Below are 27,855 nucleotides of genomic sequence, written 5' to 3'. Positions count from 1 at the left end.
AACCATTATTTAAACATTTTATTATTGTTACTGTTATTGTTGGCAGTGTAGAGCTGAAGAATGAAGTGGGGAAAATAGAAATGATTTAAGAGGCAAGGGGGAAATGTACATTTTTAGGAGTGAACCGAGGGCGCCTCTAGCTGTCAAGTAATGGTCTCTCAGCGCTTAAAAGTAGTCGTTTTGCAGCTGTCCTACTTGGGTGTTAGCATATGGGCTCGGGATGTGAAGTTGGGGAACTTGGCGCTGCTGGCAGGTCTTCTCTAGCTCCGATAGCAGCCTTGGGTTTTACGGGGCTGAGCTTGCCTGGGAAGCAGAAGGAGGCTGTTGCTAAAAAATCTTGCATCTGGGCTCCCACCAGGCGGAACGAGCTCTTAGCCCTGTTGCCACAGTCTTTTCTACAGTCTCTTGGCCTCTCTTCTCTTCCCTTTTGACTGAGCAAGGCTGGCCATGCAGTTCCCCTGGCTTTAAAACCACCAATGGCTCCCGCTTCAGCCAGGATGAGACCCCTAACTCCTCAGGCTGGCAAAGAGCCCTGTTTAGATCTTTCACTTATCATCTTCTAGTGTCATAACATGTTCTCTTTTTTTTCGTTTCTGTCTTTCTTTTTTTTTTTTCTTCTTTTTTTGCCACACCGCGCAGCATGCAGGATCTTAGTTCCCCGACCAGGGATTAAACCTGCACCCCCTGCAATGGAAGGGCGGGAATCTTAACCACTGGACCACTAGGGAAGTCCCTCTTTTCTTGTTTTTAAACCCTTTGAGGTCCATGATGTTGGACACCAAAGGGGCACTGGGTGAATGAATGAGAGAGCTGGTGGGTGGGTGGGTGGGAGCATGAGAAATGGAGAGATTGCATGGAGCTTTTGCCTTTTCTAATGGATTTCTAGGCTGAGGGCTGTCTCTGCTTGGGTGACCTCAGCCAACCTCAGCTAGAACTCTGTTCTGCCTGATTTTGAAGAGCTCTTTTAAAGGGAAAGAGTGACTCAGGTTGAGTGATCAAAAGCCTCTGGTTAGGAATATTGATCAGGTGATCTGGGTTCCTCTCACTCCCAACTCAGCATTCCGGTCATCGTCCTCTACATCCCTTGACAGAGCTTTTAGTCTGCAGCCTCATGTGACCCATGGTTTCCCTGGAAATCTGAATCTGCCGTCTGAACACTCCCCTATCCTGAGCTGTCGATACCTGGAAAGAGTCTAGGATTTTTATATTTGCTCAGTTGCAGGTACTAGAATTCTCACCTAAAAGTGGCTGCAACAATAGGATTTTGTCATCTCATGTGACAAGAAGCTTGGAGGTGGGTGGCTCCGTGGTTGGTTAATCCAGCAGCACCATTGTGTCACCCAGGTGCAGTCCGTCTTCCTACTGTATCATGCCCGATTCACTGGCTGTCATCCTCCAGCTTGTTTCCTCACAGCTGCAAGGTGGCTGCAGCAGTTCCAGGCATCACAAACTTATCTAGTTGTATACAAAGACTAGAAGGGAGGGGGGCTTCTCTTTTGGCCAGGGAAGAAGACCTTTCCAGCTGGAAAGAAGACTTTCCCTGGAAGTCTAAGATCTCATCAGTAGTTCCATGCCTTTGCTCAAGAAGCAGGGTAGTCTGGAAAGTTGAATATCTGGTATTATTTTCAGGCTTTGTACTGAGAGATAGTCTTTGATGTCAGGGAGAAGGGTGGTCAGCTCGCAGTATTTGCCACGCTTCTTAAAGGTGGGATGCGTCCAGGGTTGTGCTTTGATCTCTGTTTTGACTCCACTGGAAGACTTCCTCTTGGCTGCTGGGGTGTTTATCCGGTGGACTTTGTCTGACCGATGCCCTTAGGTGCCACACGATTGAAGCCCAAGCAGCAAGGGCTCCTCGACTGCTTGTGCACGTGGAGAAATTCAGGGGGGACGGGTGCCAGAAGTGTCTGGATGCAGCAGTCTTAGCAACCTGTCTCTTCGTCTTTCCTCTGGGTTGGCCTCATCTCCAGCAGGTCTTCCCAGCATCAATCCTACTGGCTTGGTCACTTCAGGGAGAACGCTGTTCTGCTCCATCACATCCAGCGCAAGTCCTGGGGCTGCTCATCACCGGATCTGCCTGGAGTAACACGGATCTTGTACTCACTCTGAACCAATCTCTGTAGCCAGCTGTAAAAGTAGGGGATGGGTGGGTCTTCCCTGGTGGCGCAGTGGTTGAGAGTCCGCCTGCCGATGCAGGGGACACAGGTTCATGCCCCGGTCCGGGAAGATCCCACATGCCGCGGAGCGGCTGGGCCCGTGAGCCATGGCCGCTGAGCCTGCGCGTCCAGAGCCTGTGCTCCGCAATGGGAGAGGCCACAACAGTGAGAGGCCTGCGTACCGCAAAAAAAAAAAAAAAAAAAGTAGGGGATGAGTGGACCCACCTTAATGACTTGGGCTTAGAGTACGGGAGAGGGTTCTGGGGGGAAAATGGGAGGGCAGAAACAAGAGGTGGCCAGGAAGTTACGACAGTCCTGCTGACCCTCTTGTTGGGCTGGAGGAGCCCCAGTGGGATGCCTGGACTTACACCCTCAGAAGTCACTGTGTGGCTCTCTAACGGCCGTCTCCATGGTCTGCACAGGGGAAGTTGGCTTGGTTGAAATACTGGCTGGTGGAGTGGTGATGTTTTAAATTGAAGGGAAAACACAGGCTGTGGTTTTCGCTTTTGGTTCTGAGAGAATCAATTTTGCATTCTCTTTAGAAGAGATTAAAAAAGTTACAAGAGAAAAAAAAGTAGTTACATAACCAGAGTTACATAAGTATCAGACATTGCAGCATCGTCTTCTTCTCTGACTTCACTTTCCATTTTTGCCCTTCCCTGGGCTGTTAGAAGGACAGGGATTGTTGCTGGCATGACAATTTATGCTTATCTAATATCCCTCTAAAATCGCTTCCAGAATCTAAGTAAATAATTGCTTCTTTTTATACTTTTTTTGTTGTTGTTGAATTGTGAGATCAAATGAGGTGTGAAATACCAGCTCATGGACTGTATTTGTCAGGCTAACAAAGTGAATCTGTGAATATATCCCTAACAAAACATCCCGCGGAAAGCTGTTATCTCTGAATTGTGACAACCTTGGGCGGAATAGGGTTTTTAATAGAATATAATGTACCAACTGCCTGAAGTTCTGTGATAAGAATTAAAAATGTGTCAGTATGGGAAGACTCAATGGGCTCGGTTAGGAAGGCAGAAAAGTCTTAATTCAAAATATTTTAATGAACACTCATTGTGAGGAAATGTGAGTAATAAAGATGGAAACCACAAGGGACTTCCCTGGTGGCGCAGTGGTTAAGAATCCACCTGCCAATGCAGGGGACACCGGCTCGAGCCCTGGTCCGGGAAGATCCTACGTGCCACAGAGCAACTAAGCCCGTGCACCACAACTACTGAGCCCATGTGCCACAACTACTGAGCCTGCGCTCTAGAGCCTGTGCTCCGCAACAAGTGAAGCCACCACAATGAGAAGCCCGTGCACTGCAAAGAAGAGTAGCCCCCACTCGCTGAAACTAGAGAAAGCCCGCGCGCAGCAACGAAGACCCTACTCAGCCAAAAATAAATAAAATTAAATCTTAAAAAAAAAGATGGAAACCACAAGATAATGAGTTGCATTGCCCAACAAAACGAGAACGGATTAGAAAAATAAGCCAATTTGAAAGTGTTCAGAACAGATAAAATGAAACCAAGAGAAATGAAAGCCGGATGATGGACTCTTGGTGTGGGAAACCACGTGCAGCCAGCTAGTTGAGATGAGGTTGTTTCTTCAGTGATTTCTGTCTGGCCGTTGGGACCCAAACCTCTGAGAAAATAAGGTGCCACTCTGTGTGGTCAGAAACCACAATGCAGAGCTCATTCTCACCTGAAAGTTGGTACAGAGGCAGAGAGAAGCTCCGGGCTGCACCATAGAAACGGGAGTCTGTGCTTCTCCATAGGATAGAAAAGCCAAACCCTAAATTTACATTTGTCGTATATAATGAAAAGCATGGTAAAAACAAACTTTTTGTTCATCGATTTTTGAGATTTTTCTGTGAAAAGTTCTTGAAAGAAATAGACACACCCCACATGACTGTAGCCCAGTTGAAGGTGAAATCGACATCAAAGTTAAATGTTGACTGTGAAGTGTTACCATGTTTGAACATCTGGATTCACTGTTTCAGGAGTTTTTCTCGGCCTGCTCTAATCCAGAAGTGATTATAACGGGTTGAGCAGAAGAAGGGATCACCCTTTCAACTAACGTGACTAACTCGTTGCTTTTTGTGAGATTTAGCAGCTGAACCTTAAGGAACAAGCAGTGGTAATAGAGGAAAAGTCACCAAGTCGTGTGTCATTTTATGGATCCGTGAAACACGAACCAGGCTCAATCTTTTATTGTGCTTAAGGGGTCTTATTCAAGTTAGAGAAGAAGAAGGAGAAGGGGGAGGGGGAGGGGGGAGGGGGAGGGGGAGGACAGGTCAGTGATGGTAACAGTTGCCTCTGTTTCTAAGCCGTGTAAGTAGATTTTTCCCACCAGACTCAGTTCAGGGTGGTTACTTTCCTTCTGTAAAACGTTTTATTGAGACATAAAAGACAGAACACGTGGAAATGTTGTAGTATGTCTCTGAGGGCGGTTTTGTGTGATTGTGTTTCTTATTTATTTGAAAAACTTCTTGAAAAACCAAATCATTCAGTGCCTGACACCATTGTAAGTCTTTGTGGGAAAACACACTTTTAAAGGTCAGAAATCTTAGAGCCCTAGGAGGGAGATAACTATTATCATTCCCATTCAACAGATGTGTAAATTGAGGCACAGTTTCAGTGATTCCCCCAGGTCTCAGAACCAGTAAGTAGCCAAAGCACTCTGCCTTTCGGGTCCACGCTCTTGTCCACGACACTGGGCTCTTTGTGAGGCACGAGGAGATGCCCCTGCTGTGCACTCTCCTTACCCCCCACCCCATCTTTCAGCTCTCTTGCCTTAAGTGGACTGAAAACTCAGTAAAAAGCAGTGTCCACAGCACTAGCAGACCATCTAGCATGTGGAAATAGATGCTGTAGTGAGTTGAAGGGTGGCCCCTCAAAGGATGTGTCCACATCCGAATCCCTGGAACTTGTGAATGTGACCCTGTTTGGAAAAAGGGTCTTTACAGAGGTAACTCAGAATCTTGAGAAGAGGTGATCATTCTGGATTATCTGGGCAGGCCCTCAATCCAATGACGTGTCCGTATAAGATATGTTCATTGCAGCTGTATTTACAATAGCCAGGACATGGAAGCAACCTAAGTGTCCATCGACAGATGAATGGATAAAGAAGATGTGGCACATATATACAATGGAATATTACTCAGCCATAAAAAGAAACAAAACTGAGTTATTTGTAGTGAGGTGGATGGACCTAGAGTCTGTCATACAGAGTGAAGTAAGTCAGAAAGAGAAAAACAAATACCGTATGCTAACACATATATATGGAATCTAAGAAAAAAAAAAGGTCATGAAGAACCTAGGGGCAAGAGGAGAATAAAGACATAGACCTACTGGAGAATGGGCTTGAGGATATGGGGAGGGGGAGGGGGAAGGGTAAGCTGGGACAAAGTGAGAGAGTGGCATGGACATATATACACGACCAAACGTAAAATAGATAGCTAGTGGGAAGCAGCCGCGTAGCACAGGAAGATCAGCTCGGTGCTTTGTGACCACCTAGAGGGGTGGGGTAGGGAGGGTGGGAGGGAGGGAGATGCAAGAGGGAAGAGATATGGGAACATATGTATATGTATAGCTGATTCAATTTGTTATAAAGCAGAAACTAACACACCATTGTAAAGCAATTATACTCCAATAAAGATGTTAAAAAAAAAAAAGATAGACACACAGAGGAGCAGGCCACGTAAAGATGGAGGCTGAGATGAGAGGGATGCAGCCACAAACCAACGAAGCCTGGTGCCACCAGAGGCTGCGCAAGGCAGTGAATGGATATCCCCTGGAGGCCCTGATAACACCTTGATTTTGGAGCTCTGCCTTCCAGAACTGTGAGAGAATAAATCTCTATTGTTTTAGACCATTACTTTTTTGGTAATTTGTTGAAGCAGCCCTAGGAAACGAATACGGGGGCTTAATGACTACTTGGCAAATGAATAAATCAAGGCATCTCAATCCTAGATGTGTATCACAATAGCCTGGGAGTCTCTAAAAAGCACACACTCCTTAGACCTTACCCCTAATTGGGTCACAGGCATTGTTTAAAAAAAAAAAAAAACCCTAGTAAATTTAATGTGTAGCCAGGGATACAGGAATAAATGAAATGTTAATGAATTTAAGCACCATAAAGAAGATAAAGGTACTTTGTTTTTTAAACAATTTTAGGATTGGAAAATAATTGACTTAGAACACGGAATTCTTGGATTTACAATAGCATTTGCCACTGTGCGCTTGGAGACCTCTGAGTAGCAGCTATCACAACAGTTCAAAATCAAGATTTGATGTATAGAAACGCATCGTGCCCTGGACTCGTTTGTAATTCTCTCTAGAAAGTGGCAACAGAATTCACCTATAGGAAACAGAGGACTCTTCCCCTCCCCCCGAAAGGGACCAGACCAGCTGAAGAAAAGAAAAGAAAAGAAATATTTAAAAAATATTTCTCCTCTTTTCCTAACCAGTGCGAAACTTTGTGCATTTATGCAGCTGGCTAGTTTCAGCCTAAGTGTAATAGAAAGCTTCTTACTTCAAAAGTAATAGATGTTTAGCTGTAGAAAATTTAGAGAATACAACTGAGTAAAATGGAGAAGATAAAAGTCATCTCTGAACCAATGTATGAGTCATAGGCAGCCATTGTTAACATTTTGATGAGTATATCTGCACATGCTCATTGTTCACATTATGTGAATGTACATAAAGACGATTTTTGTCAATACTAGAATTTGTTTACCTTTGAAAACTGTTGTTTTCTGTAATAATGTAGAATAAATACATGGCAGCATCTTTTCATGTCATTAGATATTTAACCATAAAAAGAATTATCAACGCTTTTGAAAAACTGATGAAAGTGGTGGATTCTTCCTCCCCCAAAACTACAAATATGCACACATAAACATTGTTTTCTAACAATTTCAAATTAATGGGACCTTTCCATGAACCTGTAATTTTTAATGCAATATTTAAAAGTGGTATAGTATTCTGTTGATATTATAGAGGTGTGTTCTATTCACTTACCATGTTTCGTTTTCTCCTCTTTAAAACATTGCTGCTGGCCATTTGTATGATGTTTTATTTTTTCCTCCTTTTAAACATTCTTTTTTTGTTTTTTTTTTAAACATAAAATGTCTGTTGCATATTCCTGTAGATAAGTCTTTGGGAGAGCAAGCTACAAGTGAATGGGTGGGTTCAAAAGACATGACTATGTTTTAAGTTTGTGATGCTTTTGTGAAATTTTCCTGCCAGTTTACACTGCCAGCTCTGGGTAAGCGTGCCCAGTTCTCCGTTCCTTTGCCAACTTTGGGCATTGCCTTAAAAAGATAATTTGATAGTTGAAATATGGCTGTCTGCTTGCATTGACTTAATTTCTGGTGAAGTTTAACAATTTTTTGTCATGCTTGACTGCAAATGTTTTTCCCCACTTGTTGTCTTTGGTGTTTTTTGTTTGTTTGTTTCTTTTGTTATTTTTGTATTCTGACTTTAGCGATGTTGTAGGCTTTTGTGTTGTCCAATCCAGTCATCATTTTCTTTCAAGTCAAGGGCTCCCACCTGGAGGAGGGATGGTGTAGGGGCGAGCAGGATGCGTGAAAGGCTCTGTCAAAACCCACCCATGGGCTTCCCTGGTGGCGCAGTGGTTGGGAGTCCCCGGTTCGTGCCCTGGTCCGGGAGGATCCCACATCCTGCAGAGCCTGCGCGTCCCGAGCCTGTGCTCCGCAACAGGAGAGGCCACAACAGTGAGAGGCCCGCGTACCGCAAGAAACAAACAAACAAACAAACAAAACCCACCCATGAGGCACTTCCCTGCTGGTCCAGTGGGTAAGACTCCGCGCTCCCAATGCAGGGGGCTTGGGTTTGATCCCTGGTCAGGGAACTAGATCCTGCATGCCGCAACTAAAAAAGATCCCATATGCAGCAACTAAGACCCGGCATAGCCAAATAAATACATAAATAAATATTAAAAAAAAAAGGCCACCCATCCGCCCAGCCTCTGAGTGGTGTCAGAGAGTACCAGAGCCAGACACTGGTTAAAGTGGTGGAGAGAGATTTTATTCAGAAACCATTGCAATGGGGGAAGAGAGACCCCAGGGTAGAATTGGGCTCCATTCCCAATACAGTAAAGATAGCTGGAGGTTTACAGCCAAGGAACAGAGTGGGCGTGGTGTCGATAGATGGCAAATTGCCCAAAGGAGACAGTGAGGGTAGGGGGATTCTTGCTAGACTGTCCAAACCAGATTCTTGCTGAGGGCAGGCCGGACTGATTAGACAGCAAGCGTGGGCACGAGGAATTTGATTGGATATGGAGGGTGATCAGCTCTCCAGGGTGGGGTGGGATGCCTCTAAACTGACTTAGCAAGATTCTTCCTGTAATTGGGCTACACAGGTGTGGCAAGGACATGGCCACCGTCAAGAGGAGGGAGGGCTCAGAGGAGCCAGTCTCAAGTTTGGTTAAAGTGAGAGTCTTTGTCCAGTGACTGCACAGAGCAGTGCCCACTGCTGGCCTGGCAGAGGCAGGTAGTGTGAGTGGGAATTAAACCTTGGTCATCTTAAGCCATTGAGGGTGGGTTTTTTTTTAATTGAAGTATAGTTGAATTACAATATTGTTTTAGTGTCAGGTGTACAGCAAAGTGATTTGTGTATGTGTGTGTGTGTGTGTGTATTCAGATTATTTTCCTTTATAGGTTATTACAAGATATTGAATATAATTCCCTGTGCTGTACAGTAAATCTTTGTTGCTTATCTATTTTATGTATAGTAGTTTGCATCTGTTAATCCCGAACTCCTAATTTATCCCTCCCCCTTTCCCCTTTGGTAACCAGAAGTTTGTTCTGGGTCTGTGAGTCTGTCTGTGTTTTGTATCTAGAGTCATTTCGTTACAAGCCTGAGCCGGAACTGAACTCAGGTTTGGCTGCCCATCGTCTCTCAAAAATTCAATGTTTGAGAGACAAGGGGTGGTGGAAAAAGAAAAATGCTTTATTCAGGAAGTTGGTGACCCCGGGAAGATGGCAGGCTAGCATCCCCCAAATGATCTCCCCATCGCCGATCAGGGGGCAAGAGCTTTTAAAGGAAAGCTTCCAGGGTGTGCAGGTGAGGGCTACATGCAGAATAGCACAGTCAGCTCTGAGAGTCATCTTGAAACTGGCTGTATGGTGGTCTGGTCAGCGTCATCTTGATTGTTTTTTTTTTTTTTTTTTTTTTTTTTAATTTTTTTTTTTTTTTTTTTTTTTTTTTTTGCGGTATGCGGGCCTCTCACTGTTGTGGCCTCCCCCGTTGCGGAGCACAGGCTCCGGACGCGCAGGCTCCGGACGCGCAGGCTCAGCGGCCATGGCTCACGGGCCCAGCCGCTCCGCGGCATATGGGATCCTCCCAGACCGGGGCACGAACCCGTATCCCCTGCATCGGCAGGCGGACTCTCAACCACTTGCGCCACCAGGGAGGCCCATCTTGATTGTTTTAAGCACACTTAATCTTCAACTCCAGCGTTGGTTTGTTCCCATTTTCTTGAGGCCAGTTCCTGGAATTGTGCAAGCCATGGATTCAGTACTGCTCTAGATGGAGCAGCTTGTGTCATAGGTGTAGTCTGGTTATCATGCCATTAGCTTTTTCCCTCTGGTGGCTGTTCTAGTATCTGCAGAACAACTCAGGAATGTGCGTCAGACACTGTTATCTAAGTCCTTCAGGGAGGAACTGAAGATGCTGTGATGCTATCGCCCTAACCATTAACTGCCTGAGCCTGCTCTTCAGTGACTCAGGGGAGGCCTGGGAGACTACAGCTTTTCTACAAACGAGAGGCAGGGCACATGGAAGAGCCTTTGTACATGGGAGGGCCCCTCAGGGCCCTGCTCGTTTCAATTTGTATTATTTTTTGATTCTACATATAAGTGATATCATATAGTATCTGTCTTTCTCTATCTGACTCACTTCACTAAGCATAATATTCTCTAGGTCCATCCATGTTGCTGTAAATGGCAGTATTTCATTCTTTTTTTTATGGCTGAGTAATATTCCATTTTAAAAATACACACCACATCTTCTTAAACCAATTGTCTGTGGATGGGTACTTTCTATGTCTTGGCTATTGTAAATAGTGCTGCTATGAACACTGGGTTTATGTATCTTCTTGAAGTAGAGTTTTTGTCTTTTCCTGATAGCCCAGAAGTAGGATTGCTGGATCACATGGTAGCTCTATTTTTAGTTTTTTAAGGAATCTCCATACTGTTTTCCATAGTGGCTGCACCAATTTACATTCCCACCAACAGTGCACGAGGGTTCCCTCGTCTCCACACCCTCTCCCGCATTTATTATTTGCAGACTTTTAGATGGTAGACATTCCGAACAGGGTGAGGTGATACCTCATTATGGTTTTAACTTGCATTTCTCTGATACCTAGCGATGTTGAGCATCTTTTCATGTGCCTGTCAAGCCATCGAGGTTTGAATTCACTTGTTACCACAACATGAATAGTCTATCCTGACTGATACAAAGAGTATCCAAATATACAGTTAAAAAATATTAAGATTTTTTTTGAGCAGTTTCAGGTTTACAGAAGAATTGAGTGGAAATTACAGGAAATTCCCATATTACTCCCCTACATACAGTTTCCCCATTATTAACACCTGGCATTATTAGTGTGGCACATTTGTTGCAATTGATGAGCCAATAATAAAGATGCATTCTTTCTTTTTTAAACTTAACTTTTATTTTATATTGGAGTATAGTTGATTTACAATGTTGTGTTAGTTTCAGGTGTACAGCGAAGTGGTTCAGATACACATACACATATCCATTCTTTTTCAGTTTCCTTTCTCATATAGGTTATTACAGAATATTGAGTAGAATTCCCTGTGCTATACAGTAGATCCTTGTTGGTTATCCATTTTATATATAGTAGAGTGTATATGTTCATCCCAAACTCCTAACTTATCCCTCCCCCCCTCACCTTTCCCCTTTGGTCACCATAAGTGTGTTTTCAAAGTCTGTGAGTCTGTTTCTGTTTTGTAAATAAGTTCATTTGTGTCATATTTTAGATTCCACATATAAGTGATATCATATGATATTTGTCTTTCTCTGTCTGACTTACTTCACTTAGTATGATAAAGATACATTCTTGGGCTTCCCTGGTGGCACAGTGGTTGAGAGTGCACCTGCCGATGCAGGGGACGCGGGTTCGTGCCCCGGTCCGGGAAGATCCCACATGCCGTGGAGCGGCTGGGCCCGTGAGCCATGGCCGCTGGGCCTGCGCGTCCGGAGCCTGTGCTCTGCAACGGGAGAGGCTACAACAGTGAGAGGCCCACGTGCTGCAAAAAAAAAAAAAAAAAAAAAAAGATACATTCTTATTAACTGAAGTCCACAGTATACATTAGGGATCACTCTTTCTGTTGTACATTCTCTGGGTTTGGACGATGCATAATGACACGTGTCCACCATGCCGGCATCATGCAGAATAGCTTCACTGCCCTAAAAATCCTTTGTGTTCCACCTAATCATCCTTCCCTCCCTCCCCCACAAACCCCTGGTAACCCCTCATCTTTTTATTATCCTTATAGTTTTGCGTTTTCCAGAATGTCATAGAGTTGGAATCACAGAATGTAGCCTTTTCAGATCGGCTTCTTTCACCTGGTAACATGCATTTAAGGTTCCTCCACGTCTTTTCATGGCTTGATAGCTCATTTCTATTCAGCACTGAATGATATTCCATTGTCTGGATGAACCACCGTTTATTTATCCATTCACCTGCCGAAGGACATCTTGATTGCCTCCAAGTTTTGGCAGTTGGGAATAAAGCTGCCATAAACATCTGTGTGTGTATTTTTTGTGGGCTTAAGTTTTTATCTCCTTTAGGTAAACACCGAGGAACGTGATTGCTGGATCTTATGGTAAGACTATGTTTATTTTATTTATTTATTTTTTTAAAGAAGATGTCGGGGGTAGGAGTTTTTTATTAATTAATTAATTTATTTTTGCTGTGTTGGGTCTTCGTTTCTGTGCGAGGGCTTTCTCTAGCTGTGGCAAGCGGGGGCCACTCTTCATTGCGGTGCGCGGGCCTCTCACTGTTGCGGCCTCTCTTGTTGTGGAGCACAGGCTCCAGACGCGCAGGCTCAGTAGTTATGGTTCACAGGCCTAGTTGCTCCGCGGCGTGTGGGATCTTCCCAGACCAGGGCTCGAACCCGTGTCCCCTGCATTAGCAGGCAGATTCTCAACCACTGCACCACCAGGGAAGCCCCTATGTTTAGTTTTGTATGAAACTGCCAAACTATCGCTGCAAGTGACGGCACCCTTTTGCATCCCCACCAGCAAAGAATAAGAGCTCCTGTCGCCGCCCCGTATCCTCACAGATATTTTGTTGTTAGTGTTTTGGATTTTAGCTCCTCTAATAGGTGTGCAGTAGTTTCTCACTGGTTTTTGTGTGTGTGTGTGTGTGTGTGTGGTACGTGGGCCTCTCACCGTTGTGGCCTCTCCCGTTGTGGAGCACAGGCTCCGGACGCGCAGGCTCAGCGACCATGGCTCACGGGCCCAGCCGCTCCACGGCATGTGGGATCTTCCCAGACCGGGGCACGAATCTGTGTCCCCTGCATCGGCAGGCGGACTCTCAACCACTGCGCCACCAGGGAAGCCCTCACTGTTGTTTTAATTTGCAACTCCCTAAGAACATATGATGTGGAGCATCTCTTCATAGGCTTATTTTCCATCTTATCTCTTTTTTGGTGAGGTGTCTGATCAGATCTTTGGCCCATTTAAAAAATTGGGTTGTTATTTCTTATTGCTGTGTGTTAAGAGGTCTTTGTAGATCTTAGATACCCATCCTTTATCAGTTATGTGCTTTGCAAGTATCTTTTCCCAGTCTGTGGCTTGTCTTTTCATTCTCTTAATCAAATATACATGTTGAGTAGTGATACCATGTAGGGAATAAGTTCAGAGGTTTCAAAGTGGCTACATTTATTTGATGAAGAAGTTTCCCTAATTCTCAGTATGGCTCGTTTGGAGCAGAAACCTATATATTTGGGTGTTTGGGTGTGGTTTTTGCTTAAAAAGTGTGTCTTTCTTTGTGCCTGTGAGTCTTCCTGCTGCTGGCCAGGAGGGCCGTGCTGGCTGAGGACTGTATTCCTGGCAGGCTCATTCCTAGAAATTCCTTGTGGCCACCACACGGCCTCTGGCTGTGGTCTCTCCCCACTAATCCATTCTGCTACCAGCTGCCAGACTAATCTTAAAATACCGCTTTCATCACCACCTAGTGGTTCCCTGTTGCCTGTCTCAGCGAGTCTAAACAATTGGCTTGACTTTTTTTGGTCTTTTTAGAAGCAGGGTTCTCTCTGTCACCCAAGATGCTCAGAACTCTGGTGCAAGAGACAGATGCGGGGACAGCGAACTCAGTCAGTAGGTGGCGCTCTGTACAGTTTTAGGACAAGAGCCCAAGTGTAGCAGAAGAAAGAAGAGGATACAATGGAGGAAAAGTCATCTCAGAGGAGGTGACGTTTGAACTGGCCCTTAAAGGATGAGTGGAAGTTTAAACCTAAGCAATTCTGGGAAGGTGCCCTATTAAGCCATTCTTTAAATAATACTAACGCTGTATTGTATTCGTTTTCCAGAATGTTCTTTAATGCACAAGTTTGATAGTGGTTGGATTGTCTCAGAATATGGAGCATCTGTGGAGAGTAGACCTGGATGGGGCCGTTTTGAATAGTCTTGAAAGGTGCCAATGTGGGAGGAGTTTTCAGGGGGTGTTGGAAGCAGATCCTATTAAATGCAACGCTTATTTAGCACCTACTTTGTGCCAGGTTCTATGCTGTATATTATCCCTGTGAATTATCAAAATATACCCATGAAGAAGGTAGAACAAATAACCCCACTTACAGGTGCGGAGAGTGAGGCTCAGATATTAAGGGTCCACAGCTAGGTCCATAGCTAGGACTGGTGGATCTGGGATTTGAACCCAGATTTCAAGATCCTAGAACAGTGCCTGGCACACAGTAGGCACTCAACAAACGTATGTCAGATCATTCTAAGCCCAAGACTCCTTCCCCAGCACCAGGGAAAAAGAGAAGAGAGTGGTGCTGAAGAGAAAGTCTGCCAAAGGTCAACACTTGGGCAGGATTTTGGTGGCCTCCCCAAATCCCCAATGTAAGCAACATTGTTTGAGGCTATAGGAAGCTCAACCTTAATCATTGCTTTGTCAGCTTCATGCATTATGGGTCCTTTGTGAAATAGAAATAGAAAACAGAGTTTCTTTCAGACACTCAAGTATCATGGAGATTCAGACATGTCCTTTCTTCCTGATTTTATTTCTGCTGTGGGATTAGACGTCTGTAGTTCCCTGATGCAGGCAGAAATTGAGCCAGAGGAAATGGGAGGCTTTCTTTCCAAAGGTCTGCCCAAATGGTGATCTGCCACGGGAGCCTTTGCAACAGATTTCTGATGGGCGGTTGATGAAATTAATCGAGGGTAACCTGCAAAGTTGATGCTCTTGGGAATGACTCTTTGTTTGACCTTTTAGGTTGGTATTTGTCAGAAACCCCAGCCACTCCATTAAATCATTTTTATGTCATTATTGTGATGTATTTATTTACTTATTTTGACATATTTATTATGATGGCATTGACCACATTGACCACTGGAACTAGGAAATTTCCTCAGGTCTGGTGCAAGTCTTCGACAAAAGCAATCAAATGAACCTCTGAGCGCTTCCCCCAAGCCCTCCACCCCTCCACTTCCCTCACGGTCCCCTGGAGAAAATACTCTGTGATTGGGAAGTATTCAGTTAATGCAGCCTGCCTCAGCCAAGCATCAATTCCTGTAAACCTACAGAAGAGCTAGTATAACTGGTTACCTTTTTTTTTTCCTATGTGAGCAGAAACCTCTATGTTTTTCGAAAGGACATTTGATTTGGTTTTATCCAGCTCCATGGCCAGCGTCCTCTGTTGCTTCCCGTGGGTACAGGTGCAACGTGGCTCCATATTCTATCACCTGTATCCAAACATAACTATTTAAAGCCACTTGATGCTGTTTGCAGGAGGGATGTGCAGCCTTCCACCCCCAAAGACGTTCCTCCATCTCATCAGAAGATCCACTCTTTTAATGAGTAGACTTCATTTTTTCTTTTTCTTGGTTTTTTTTTTTTTTACTTTAGACTTTATTTTTTAGATCAGTTTTAAATTTATAGAAAAATGGAGCAGAGATTTCCCATATAAGTTCCCCACCACTCCACACCCACTTTCCCCCATTATTAACACCTTGCATTAGTAAATTGCATTTGATATAATTGATGAGCCAATATGGATACATTATTATTAATGAAACTCCATACTTAATTCAGATTTTTTAAAGTTTTCACCTAGCGTCCTTTTTCCATCCCAGGATTCCACCCAGCACACCACATCACATTTAGTCATCATGTCCCCTCAGTCTGTGACAGTTTCTCAGACATTCCTTGTTCTTGGTGACCTTGATGGGTTTCGGGGGGGAGTGTTGGTCAGGTATTTTGTGGATGTCTCTCCACTGGAATTTGCCAGATTTCCACCCCCCTCCTGATTAGACTGGGGTTATAAGTTTTTGGGAGGCAGACCACAGAGGTGGAGTGTCATTTTCATCACATCATACCGAGAGTACCCAACGACCAACACTGTTTTATCACTGTTGATGTTGACCTTGGTGACGTGGTGGCAGCCAGTGCTTGCTAGGTTTCCCCACTGTGAAGCTACGCCATCTCCTGCCATCCGCACCGTCCTCTTTGGAGAGGAAGTCGCAACGCAGCCCATACTTAAGGGTGGGAGTCTTGGTCCCCTCCCGTGTGGTGGACTGTCTGCAAAATGTACTTGGGATTTTCCCTGCTGCTCCATTTTGACTTCCCACACTAATTGCACCTAGTCTGTGAACTCCAGGACTAAAGGATCTGTGTGTCTTTCCACACAGAGTTGCTGTTGCCCAGCGCCATGCCTGGCACATATTAGGTGCTAAATAAGAAATGACCGGCTGCATGAATAATGAAGGATGATCTAGTTAGGAACGCCTCACCTCCTGGACTTCTGCCTCCCCGTAACAGAGAGGGACCTCAGCTGCAGTGTTGACGGTCGGTGGGTACCCTGGAGATTTGGACATCACATCATCCATCAGAGTTTCACTTTAGCCATTGCACACAGTGATACGCGTGTCCACAGAGCAGAAGTAGAGTCACGTGATGGAGGATGACCGGCATGGGGATGGGGCTGCGGTAGGTAGGATGGGCAGAGCAGGTCTGTGTGGGAAGCGCCACTGGCTCTGAAATGGGAGTGAGGAAGAGCCAGCCACGAGGTGATCTGGGGAAGGACTTTCTAGGCCGAGGGAAGAGCAGGTGGTGCCTGGGTGGTGGGTTGGAGCTCTGGGAAGCATCCAGCTGAGCTGGAGCCAGTGTCTACTGAAGGTTGTGTCTACCTCTGACAAGCAACCTAAGGCATCACAGGTTCTGGGGATCAGGATGTGGATGTCTTTGGGCGATGCTGTTCTGCTTACCCCCATGTGTACTTGCAATCCTGCAAAATTGGAATCTGTGATGCGTGTCTCCCGGGCTTATGTGCCCGGATGCTGGGTCAGCGGGCTTCCGTCTGGGTCTGGCCTGTGGGCACCACTGCAGGAGAGCAGAGGGTGGGAGGAAAAGGAGGCAGTGTGGGGACATCCCTTCTGTCGCTGGCCCCGGCAGTGGCTGCCCCCTCCTCACAGCCCAGCTCCTGCCGGAGGGATAGCTGTGGTTGGTTTCCATCCAGGGGTCCTTGGGCTCCTGTCCACCCACCTCCCCCTATTGCTCCTCTAGCCTGGAGGTGGTCCTGGCTTCTTGCTCTTCTGATCTGTGCTTTCTCACCATCCCATCCTACTTTTCACATTTGCTGTCACTTGGGCAACCAATTCCCTGCCCTAAATTCCCTTTCTTGTTTATTCCTGAGGTAGTTTGCATCCTGCTCACACACTGGCCTGATACGGTGAGGCTGGGGGCCAAGAGGTCCCCGTCACACTGAAGGGTTGTTTTTTTTTTCAGTATGAAACTCAGAGTGCATGAGAGGAGGGCTGGCAGTGGTTGAGCCAGCCTTGGATTCTTGCTTCACTAAGTGTTCTGGAAACCCTGAGGAATACCCCCTCAGTGCACCGGAGCCATCCCTCACCCCATCACTGCAAGCAGACGGACAGATAGGGGCCCTTGTCTCTGGTTCCCGACAGGGACTGCTCAAGTCGTCCCTTCCAGAGTGACACTGTGGCACTGCAAACCCCCTGCCTGAGGCCACCTGGTTGGGAGGCCCTGCTTTCTTGCTCTTTTGAGTGACATCTCTGTGATTATCTGGGGAGATATTTGCATTTGATTTCCAAGAGAGGAAGGAGAGAGTTGGGTTTGGTTGCCACTAAGATTGGGGTGCAGAAAGGAGTGGTGCCCCCAGCCCTGCCCATCCGGGGCCAGGATAGTCTCCCAGTTTCTCCAGGGAGAGGATTCAGACATGTCCACCCTGGTCCTCAACAAGGACACGCCAGCCAGCACCAGGGTCCAGGACTGCCCAGAAACATTTATTCACTCCATGTCTCTTCCTTGTGAAGTTTACATTCTAGTGGGAGGAAACAGACAATAATAAGTATTTACTATAAGATGGAGAAAAGTTCTAAGGAGATGAGGTCATACTGGAGTAGGGTGGTCCTAATCCAGTATGACTGGTGTCCTTACAAAAGGGGGAAATTTGGACACAGACACATAGGCAGGAGAACGCCATGTGAAGGTGAAAGCAGAGATCGGGGTGAAGCTTCTACAAGCCAAGGAACACCAAAGATTGCCAGCAAACTCTCAGAAGCCAGGGGAGAGACAAGGAACAGATTCTCCTTTGAAGCTCACAGAAGGAACCAACCCTGCCAACACTTGGATTTTGGACTTCCAGCCTCCGGAACTGTGGGAAAATACTTTTCTGTGGCTTAAGCCACTTTGTTACGGCAGCCCTGGCAGAGGGGTACACTTCCCCCTTCTTCCTTTGTCCCCCTCCCGGGAATATAGATCTACCACGGAACTATTTACAGTTGAGTGGCTGCGTGGTTCCAGCCCGTCTTTTTTTTTTTTTTTTAACATCTTTATTGGAGTATACTTGCTTTACAATGGTGTGTTAGTTTCTGCTTTATAACAAAGTGAATCAGCCATACATATACATGTATCCCCATATCTCTTCCCTCTTGCGTCTCCCTCCCACCCTCACTATCCCACCCCTCTAGGTGGTCACAAAGCACTGAGCTGATCTCCCTGTGCTATGTGGCTGCTTCCCACTAGCTATCTATTTTACATTTGGTAGTAATGCCACTTTCTCACTTCGTCCCAGCTTACCCTTCCCCCTCCCCGTGTCCTCAGGTCCATTCTCTACGTCTGCGTCTTTATTCCTGTCCTGCTCCTAGGTTCCTCACAACCATTTTTTTTTTAGATTCCATATATATGTGTTAGCATATGGTATCTGTTTTTCTCTTTCTGACTTACTTCACTCTGTATGACAGACTTTAGTTCCATCCACCTCACTGCAAATAACTCAGTTTCGTTTCTTTTTATGGCTGAGTAATATTCCATTGTATATATGTGCCACATCTTCTTTAACCATTCATCTGTCAATGGACACTTAGGTTGCTTCCATGTCCTGGCTATTGTAAATAGTGCAACAGTGAACATTGTGGTACATGACTCTTTTTGAATTATAGCTTTCTCAGGGTATATGCCCTGTAGTGGGATTGCTGCAGCCCATCTTCTTTTCCAAGTCTCAGAATGATCTCTCCAGGAGAGGATGCAAGTCCATTCCACCACCTGGGAGGGTTCTCTCTGGGCTCCAGGTGGCCTTTGACCCTCAAGCACAGCTCATCTGCAGAGCACAGATGTGTCTGGGTGGATAATTCTTGTGGACACAGGGATCAGGGATTCATGCCACATACTGATTTAGCCAATAGATATTTGGCTAAAAGCACCGATGAGGGAAGGAAACCCAAATAAGACCTTGAATGCAGATAGCCCTGCCCACCATCTACTCAGGAGAGTCTGCCCTGGAGGGAGCACGAGACAGGAGGGTGGCCCCGCCCTTCCTTGGTCTGGATACGCTTCCCCTCGGTTTCTCATACCCTGAGCATCTCCACACACTGACTGCCATCCTGGGGCTTGCAGACCTCAAATTGTCATGTAACATGACCTTTGCACAAGCCAGCTACCAAAAACAAAAGGTGGACATTTGGGTCATTTCCACCTTTTGGCTATTGTGAAAAGTGTTGCTATGAGCACTCGTGTATAAGTTTCTGTTTGAACACCTGTTTTTCATTATTTTGGTTAGATGCCTAGGAATTGCTGGGTCATATGGTAATTCTGTGTGTAACTGGCTGAGGAACTGCAGCTGCTCCACTTCACTTTCCTACCAGCAGTTTACAAGGGTTCTGATTTCTAACACATCTTTGGATGAATTAAGAAAATGTGGTCCACCTATATGGGAAAAGAGTCTCAAAAAGAGTGGATATATGTCTATGTATAACTGATTCAATGTGCTGTACAGCAGAAAGTAACACAACATTGTCAATCAACTATACTTCAATAAAAATTAAAGAAAAAGAATATGTGGTCCATCTATACACTATTATTCAACAATAAAAATGAAATGAAACACTGACACAGGCTACAAGGTAGAAGAAACTTGAAAACATGATGCTAAACAAAAGAAGTCAGATCCAAAAGGTCACATATTGTATGATTCCACTTATAGGAAACGTCCAGAATAGACAAACCCACAGAGACAGAAAGCAGATTGCCAGGAGCTGGGGGGAAGTGATATGGGGAGCGATTGCTTAATGGGTAAGGAGTTTCCTTGCAGTGTGATGAAAAACTTCCAGGACGAGATTGTGGTGGTATTTGCACAATGTTGTAATCTACTTAATGCCACAGAATTGTATGCTGTAAAATGGTTATGTGTATTTTACTGAAACCAAAACAGCAACAACAAAAAAGAGAGAGGTTCTTTTCTCAGCAAAAACCACCTACAGTGTGCTTTAAGGCCACTTTAAGAGATATTCAGAGGCCATTTCTGACCTGTAATTTTTACCATCCATTTGGTCTTTCAAACTAAACCCCTGTGTAAGAATCAGCTCCCGCTCTGCTCGCTATAGTGAGACTTTCCAAGAATTAAACATATTTTTTAAGAATGCAAAGCTAATAATTTCAGAGCTTACAGTTCCATGTGGGTGGTTATTCTAGTAGGAAAGATCCGAGCAAGGCTTTATGAGAATTAGCAACGGCTCCAGATTCAATCCCAGCGAGGCGTGACTCTTGAAAGAGCAAGGAGGCAAAGCTAAGACACCCACCACTGAGAGGCAAAGCAAAGCTGGAAACAAGCAGACACCCTGGCACCCATGATCCACCACGTTGCACACGCAGGTCCAAACAGCAAGGAAGCTGACTGCTGTCTGGTCTTTCTAAGTGGACAAGTTGTTTTCCTTTACTCTTCTTTCTTTAAGAATGATTTCAGGGCTTCCCTGGTGGCGCAGTGGTTGAGAGTCCGCCTGCCGATGCAGAGGACACGAGTTCGTGCCCCGGTCCAGGAAGATCCCACATGCCGCGGAGCGGCTGGGCCCGTGAGCCATGGCCGCTGAGCCTGCGTGTCCGGAGCCTGTGCTCCACAACGGGAGAGGCCACAACAGTGAGAGGCCCGCGTACCGCAAAAAAAAAAAAAAAAAAAAAAGAATGATTTCAAGGGACTCACCAGGTGGTACAGTGGTTAAGAATCCGCCTGCCAATGCAGGGGACATGGGTTCGAACCCTGGTCCGGGAAGATTCCACATGCCGGGGAGCAACTAAGCCCGTGCGCAACTACTGAGCCTGAGCTCTAGAGCCCACGAGCCACAACTACTGAGCCCTCATGCCACAACTACTGAAGCCAGTGCGCCTAGAGCCCGTGCTCCTCAACAAGAGAAGCCACTGCAATGAGAAGCCCACAAAGAAGAGCAGCCCCCACTTGCCGCAACTAGAGAAAGCCCACATGCAACAACGAAGACCCAACCCAGCCAAAAATAAATAAATAAATAATTAATTAAAAAAAAAAACGATTTCAAGCCTATTTAAAAATACAGAGACTATTGTAACAAATATCCATCTATCTGCTGCATAGCTTTGTCACACTTTGATATTTTCCTACATTTGCTGCAGAGCTTAAAAAAACAAAAGCAGGGCTTCCCTGGTGGCGCAGTGGTTGAGAGTCCACCTGCCGATGCGGGGGACGCGGGTTCGTGCCCCAGTCTGGGAAGATTCCACATGCCACGGAGTGGCTGGTCCCGTGAGCCATGGCCGCTGAGCCTGCGCGTCCGGAGCCTGTGCTCCGCAACGGGAGAGGCCACAGCAGTGAGAGTCCCACGTACCTCAAAAACAAACAAACAAACAAACAAAAAACAAAAGCAAAGGGAATTCCCTGGCTGCCCAGTGGTTAGGACTCCACACTTTCACTGTCCAGTGACCCCTGGTCGGGGAACTAAGATCCAGCAGGCCGTGCAGCGCAGCCGACAAAATAAAAAAGAAACAAACAAAACCCCAAAGCGAACAACAAACTATCCTTATTGTATTCTCCTTCCTTCCCCCTTAGAGCAGTTAACCCCTATTCGGAATTACATGCTTCTCCCTGTTATGAATGTTTATGTAATGTTATTACATAGATACTGCTAGGGTTCAAATGCTTGTGTCCCCACCCCCCAATTTATATGCTGGAATCCTAACCTTCAAGGTGATGATATTAGAAAGTGAGACCTTTGGGAGATGCTTAGAGGTCCTAAGGATGGAGCCCCCATGATGGGATTTGTGCCCATATCATAGAGACCCCAGAGAGGTCCCTCCCCTCTTTCACCATGTGAGGACACTGCAAAAAGTTGCCATCTGTGGGTCAGGAAATGGGCCTCACCAGGTACTGAATCTGCTGGCACCTTGATCTTAGACTTCCAGCCTCCACAACTGGGAGAAATAAATTTCTGTTGTTTATAAGCTACCCAGTGGGTGGTATTTTGTTAGAGCAGTCCGCATGGACAAAGACAGGTACAATTCCATAGAACTGTGTCTGTCATATTTTCAAACTATGTAAATGACATCATGCTATCAGGATCATTCTGCAACTTGTCTCTTTTCCTCAGTGCAACATTTCCTCTTAAGTTTTTTTTTTTTGTTGTTTATTTATTTTTTTATTAGTTTCTGCTTTATAACAAAGTGAATCAGTCATACATATATATCTGTTCCCACATCCCTTCCCTCTTGCGTCTCCCTCCCTCCCACCCTCCCTATCCCACCCCTCTAGGTGGTCACAGAGCACCGAGCTGATCTCCCTGTGCTATGTGACTGCTTCCCACTATCTATCTACCTTACGTTTGGTACTGTATATATGTCCATGCCTCTCTCTCGCTTTGTCACAGCTTACCCTTCCCCCTCCCCATATCCTCAAGTCCATTCTCAAGTAGGTCTGTGTCTTTATTCCTGTTTTACCCCTAGGTTCTTCATGACATTTTTTTTTCTTAAATTCCATATATATGTGTCAGCATACAGTATTTGTCTTTCTCTTTCTGACTTACTTCACTCTGTATGACAGACTCTAGGTCCATCCACCTCATTACAAATAGCTCAATTTCATTTCTTTTTATGGCTGAGTAATATTCCATTGTATATATGTGCCACATCTTCTTTACCCATTCATCCGATGATGGACACTTAGGTTGTTTCCATCTCCGGGCTATTGTGAATAGAGCTGCAATGAACATTTTGGTACATGACTCTTTTTGAATTATGGTTTTCTCAGGGTATATGCCCAGTAGTGGGATTGCTGGGTCATATGGTAGTTCTATTTGTAGTTTTTTAAGGAACCTCCATACCGTTCTCCATAGTGGCTGTACCAATTCACATTCCCACCAGCAGTGCAAGAGTGTTCCCTTTTCTCCACACCCTCTCCAGCATTTATTGTTTCTAGATTTTTTGATGATGGCCATTCTGACTGGTGTGAGATGATATCTCATTGTAGTTTTGATTTGCATTTCTCTAATGATTAATGATGTTGAGCATTCTTTCATGTGTTTGTTGGTGGTCTGTATATCTTCTTTGGAGAAATGCCTATTTAAGTCTTCTGCCCATTTTTGGATTGGGTTGTTTCTGTTAAGTTTTTGCCTTTCTAGATTTCATTGCCCATTCTTGTATGTGCAGTCTTAAATGTTTGCACCAGGTCCTCTGGGACAGTGGTTTTAAACTGAGGGTTGTGACTGTTAATGAGTAGTGACAAGTATTAAAAAAAAAGAAAGGGAAATTGAATAAATTAGCAAAGAATAGAAACTATCAGAGCCCATAGCATTTAATAAAGAAAACTATTATTTCATGAAACTTTAGTGTTGTTCATGTGTGACTTTTCTGAGTGGCCATGCAAAATCGATTCTTTACTGGGGACTGGAGTAAAAAAATGGGATGCCCAAGCTCCAGGGTCTGTCCTAGCAATGGGATTGCAGCATCCTTGGGTGTACATATCTTCAGCTTTCTACACGTGGCCAAATGGCTTTCCAAAGTGGTTGTACCAACTGGCAAGTTGTGTTTGAGTTTAGAAGTTTCTTAAGTTTTGGAAATGAGGGGACTTTTTCAGAGGCTTGTCCCTTCTGTCTTATTTTGGGTTGATGTTCTTCTGGCTTAATTTTATGGATCTGCTGGTGGTGTTTGGTTGGGGAAACAGTCATATTAAAGTCTGGCCATTTAATTTCTCTGCTGTCAAGAGGCAGGATGAAGTTATTCCTCTTTTTCAAAGAATGATTTAAGTAGAAAATAATGAATGCAAAATGCTGTAGTTAGTTAACCCTCAGCAGATAAGCTGATGGATCGGCTGTCACTTGGATCTTGCTCTAAAGGGAAAGAACAGGATATTTAATCATTTTCAAAAAACAAAAACAGCAGTGATGAATTCGATGCACTTTGACGCTGAGTGACTCATTAGGGTGCACTGTTATTTTCCAGTTAAAAAAGGCGCCTTGCATCTCCCCTTTGATTAAACAGTTGTGAAGCAAGGTCTTTGTTTTCAAGAGCCCACCAGGTCTCCTGAACTGTGTAGATGTACGAACTATTGGTACTTAGCATGGGGTCAGTTGGAATCTCCTATATTCAGGTGGCAAACTGGTAGACTTTGAACCCGTTTTGAATGTTTTCTTTCCCCCCCCTTCGATTTGGGCCAGCATTTAAAAGATCAGGAGCTTTGACTGCAAATACACATTTCAGGCATCTCTGGAGAAGCGGAATGTTGGCAACGTGGAGTCAGGCTGATATTGGATGACCACACTGCTGATGCTGCCTGTGGCCACTCAGTTTACAAGGGGTGAGCTCTCTTATTTACCACAGTCCTCTCCACTCCGTACTGTCCTCCCAAAACTGGATAAAAAGCCTGAACCCAGTTCTAATGTGTGTGTGTATATGGGAGTGGGTGGTTCCCCCATCACACCAAGCAGGGCTCCCGCACCAGCTGGGTGTCCTACAATTCAACTCGATTCTGACTCTGTCTACCTGGAGTCAGCAGCAGATCCCACAAGACTGCCCTCTCATCCCCCTCCGAGATGCCAACTACAAGTCCAGGTTGTCACCTGTGCTTCTGAGTGACCAGCTATATGTCAAAGGTTCCAGCGACCCCCTCCTGGGCTTGATTAATTTGCTAGAGCATCTCACAGAACTCAGAGGAACTTTTTACTTCCTAAATTACTGGTTGATTATAAAAGGACATAACTCAGGAACAGCCAGATGGAAGAGATGTGCACAGGGCAAGGAATGCAGAGAGGACATGGAGATTCCATGCCTTCTCTAGGCCACCATTCTTCCTGAATCTCCACATGTCCATCAACCCGGAAGCTCTCTGAACACCATCCTTTTGGGTTTTTATGGAGGCTTCACTACATAGGCATAATTGATTAAAAATCATTGTCCATTGGCAAGCGATTCAACCTCCAGCTTCTCTTCCCTCCCTGGAGGTCGGGGGATGGGACTGAAAGTTCCAACCCTCCAATCACACGGTTGGTTGCCCTGGCAACCAGCCGCATCCTGAGGTGAGTTCCAAAAGTCACCTCACTAACGGAACAAAAGATGCCTTTATTACTCTCATCATTTAGGAAATTCCAAGGGTTTTAGGAGCTCTGTGCCAGGAACAGGGACAAAGACCAAATAGATCTTATTATAACTCACAATATCACCCTGCGGTTGGCTGTTAGTTGGCATTTATCATTAAGCGCACAGTGGTGTTTTTTTTTTCTTTTGGGAGTTCTTTCTTTTTCTTTTTTAAATTGAAGTAGAGTTGCTTTACAATGTCATGCCAGTCTGGGCTGTACAACAAAGTGACTCAGTTACACACATGCAGACATTCTTTTTTTTCATATTCTTTTCCATGATGGTTTATCACAGAATATTGAATATAGTGCCCTGTGCTCTACGGTAGGACCTTGATTTTTATCCATCCTATGTACAATAGTTTGCATCTTCTAATCCCAAACTCCCAATCCTTCCCTCCCTCACCCTCCCCTTGTCAACCGTAAGTCCTTTCTCTGTACCTGTGAGTCTGTTTTTGTCTCCTAGATATGTTCATTTGCACTTGTGCCTCCCTCAGAGGGACAAGAGGCGCCGCAAACTGGAAGTCTTGTAATCTTTTATAATTAAAATTAATGTTTGCTTCTTTCCTCTGCAAATAGTTCCCTTTCATCTTTCTTTGTTGGAAAAGGGAAGAGATGCATTCATGGAGTCCTTCTGCTTTTTTTAAAGCAGAATGTCACAGGTTGCTCCAGGAGATGTCACATCCTAGAATTAAAGCTTTCCTTGTTTGACCCATTCCAGAAACTTTGATGCCAAGCCCATACTCTTTAGGGGAGATATGTATGTAGGTGATTTGCCTAGGACTCTGAAAGTAAAAAAGTAGAAAATAAAAAAGAGATTTGCTGCATTAGAAAAGACTAGTGCGTAGAGTGTGGGCTCCTGTTGTACACTCGGGATGACCTAGCCCCCTCCAAGTCAGATGTGGGTGAGAAGTAGCAATTCCAACAGACAAGGATGGTCCTCCCTATTTATCCCTACCTTGGGCTCATTTTATCCTGGGCTGCATCACTTAAACTCAAAACACACTTTTAATATTCAGGGGTCAGTCCTTGTAGCCATCACATTGTGCTATTCTCCACACCCTATGAGTGGGTCCACAGGAAACTGTAAACAGGTCTGGCTTTCCATGTCACCACTCACACAAGCCAGTGCTTTTCCACACTTGATCTACAGATCACAGACACGCGAGGATTATGCAAAAGAACAAGATCAACGCTTTATTATAAGTTATGAAGACAACACAAGGGTTCTGGAAGGAAAACAGGGAGAGGGGAGGAGTCAGCTACAGGCAACAGGGGGCATCCCCCTGTTCCAGGACTGAAGGGGATGAGGCTAGGGCTTCTTGTTTACTGTCCTGAGGACTCTGAGCGCTGGGATGGGACAACAGCCTCAAACCATCCACCTTTGGGGGCAAGACTGCAGGCCGGGGGTGGGAACGGAATGCGGTATCTCTGGGTGCCCAGTTTGCTCCAGGATTACAGAGGTTAGGGCTAAGACGTCCGTTTCACATCGAAACAGGGTCCACACGAGGCCCAGCCTGGGAGGACCCTCCCCAAACTTATTGGCTCAGACCAACTTTTTCCTCTTACGCCCCGAGGTAATGATGAATCTCGGCCCGGAGGAGAATGACTTGGTCGATGGCCCAGTGGTTTTATGTCCAGCCCAGCGCCTTGCCCTAACAGCGAGGCGGCACCTTGCTGTGCCCACTGCGGAGGTGAGGCTGCTAGGAGTAGAGGCCGGAACCAACGCGCCCCTAAAGGCAGCCTTGGCTGGACATGGGCTGGGCCCTCTGCTGGAAGTAGGGGGGCCCTGCCTGGGTGTGCCCCCAGGGATGTGACTTCAGATGGGGGTGGGCAGTAGTGTCTTCAAACCGACGCTCATTCTTATTGCTGTGGTGCTCGGGGTCCCCCGGTTCCTGCTGTGAGGCTGAGAGCTGAAAAGAGGCAGCTCAGATCTTGGGCAGCCGCTGTGCTCCCAAAACCCAGCTGGGTGCTGGCATGGGTGCCCACGGTGGAATTTGTGGATGATGCTTGGGCACGGCTGCGCTTAGCTGGGGGAGCTGCAGCAGAGGCGAAGGCTGGAGCTTTCCTTTTCAAATACCGGCGAGAGCTGTCGTAGGCGGGGGTTCCTCGCTGCTGCCAATCAGGGGCCCCAGAGATGAAGCAGGGAAGGGAAGCCGCAGCAGCGGCAGGAGCGGGCCAGTCAGGAGCCAGGCTTCCGAGGATGCGCCGGAGCGCTGCTTCCTTCTCGGAGTCTAGGTCTTTGGCGGTGACCTGGAAACCCAGCTGAGGGGGTGGGGGCAGCCTCAGAGGCTCCCCTCGCCCGTGCGGCAGCAGAGGAAACCTGCGTTTTCGGGGCCTGGAACTGTCAGATGTTGGGGAGCAGTCCCTCCAGGGCCGTTTCTGCCCTCTTGTTGCCTCTGCATGCTTGTCAGGCTGGCTTTTTCTCTGGGAAACCACCGGAGCTGCAGAGGGCGACGGAGGGCCCTCCTCGCTCCCTTTCTTTGAGGACTTCCGGGGCAGCCGTTGCGGTATGGCGGAACCCCTCCTACTGTTCACGGGCGGGAAACCTCGGGTGGAGCTATACGAGCTCGTGATGGCGTTTCTTTTAGGGCAGAAGCTCATAC

The 27,855-nt window shown here is 45.9% G+C and overlaps 1 protein-coding gene across 1 annotated transcript in view; it reads left to right on the top strand.

Moving 5' to 3' along the window:
- LOC132502799 (transmembrane protein 132B) overlaps positions 1-27,855 on the top strand; it is a 374,167-nt gene that overhangs the window by 190,872 nt on the left and 155,440 nt on the right. The window lies entirely within an intron of this gene.

The sequence above is a fragment of the Mesoplodon densirostris genome, chromosome 15 (genome assembly GCF_025265405.1).
Source record: "Mesoplodon densirostris isolate mMesDen1 chromosome 15, mMesDen1 primary haplotype, whole genome shotgun sequence".
Lineage (NCBI taxonomy): Eukaryota > Metazoa > Chordata > Mammalia > Artiodactyla > Ziphiidae > Mesoplodon > Mesoplodon densirostris.
This window is presented reverse-complemented; position numbering and strand designations above follow the sequence as displayed.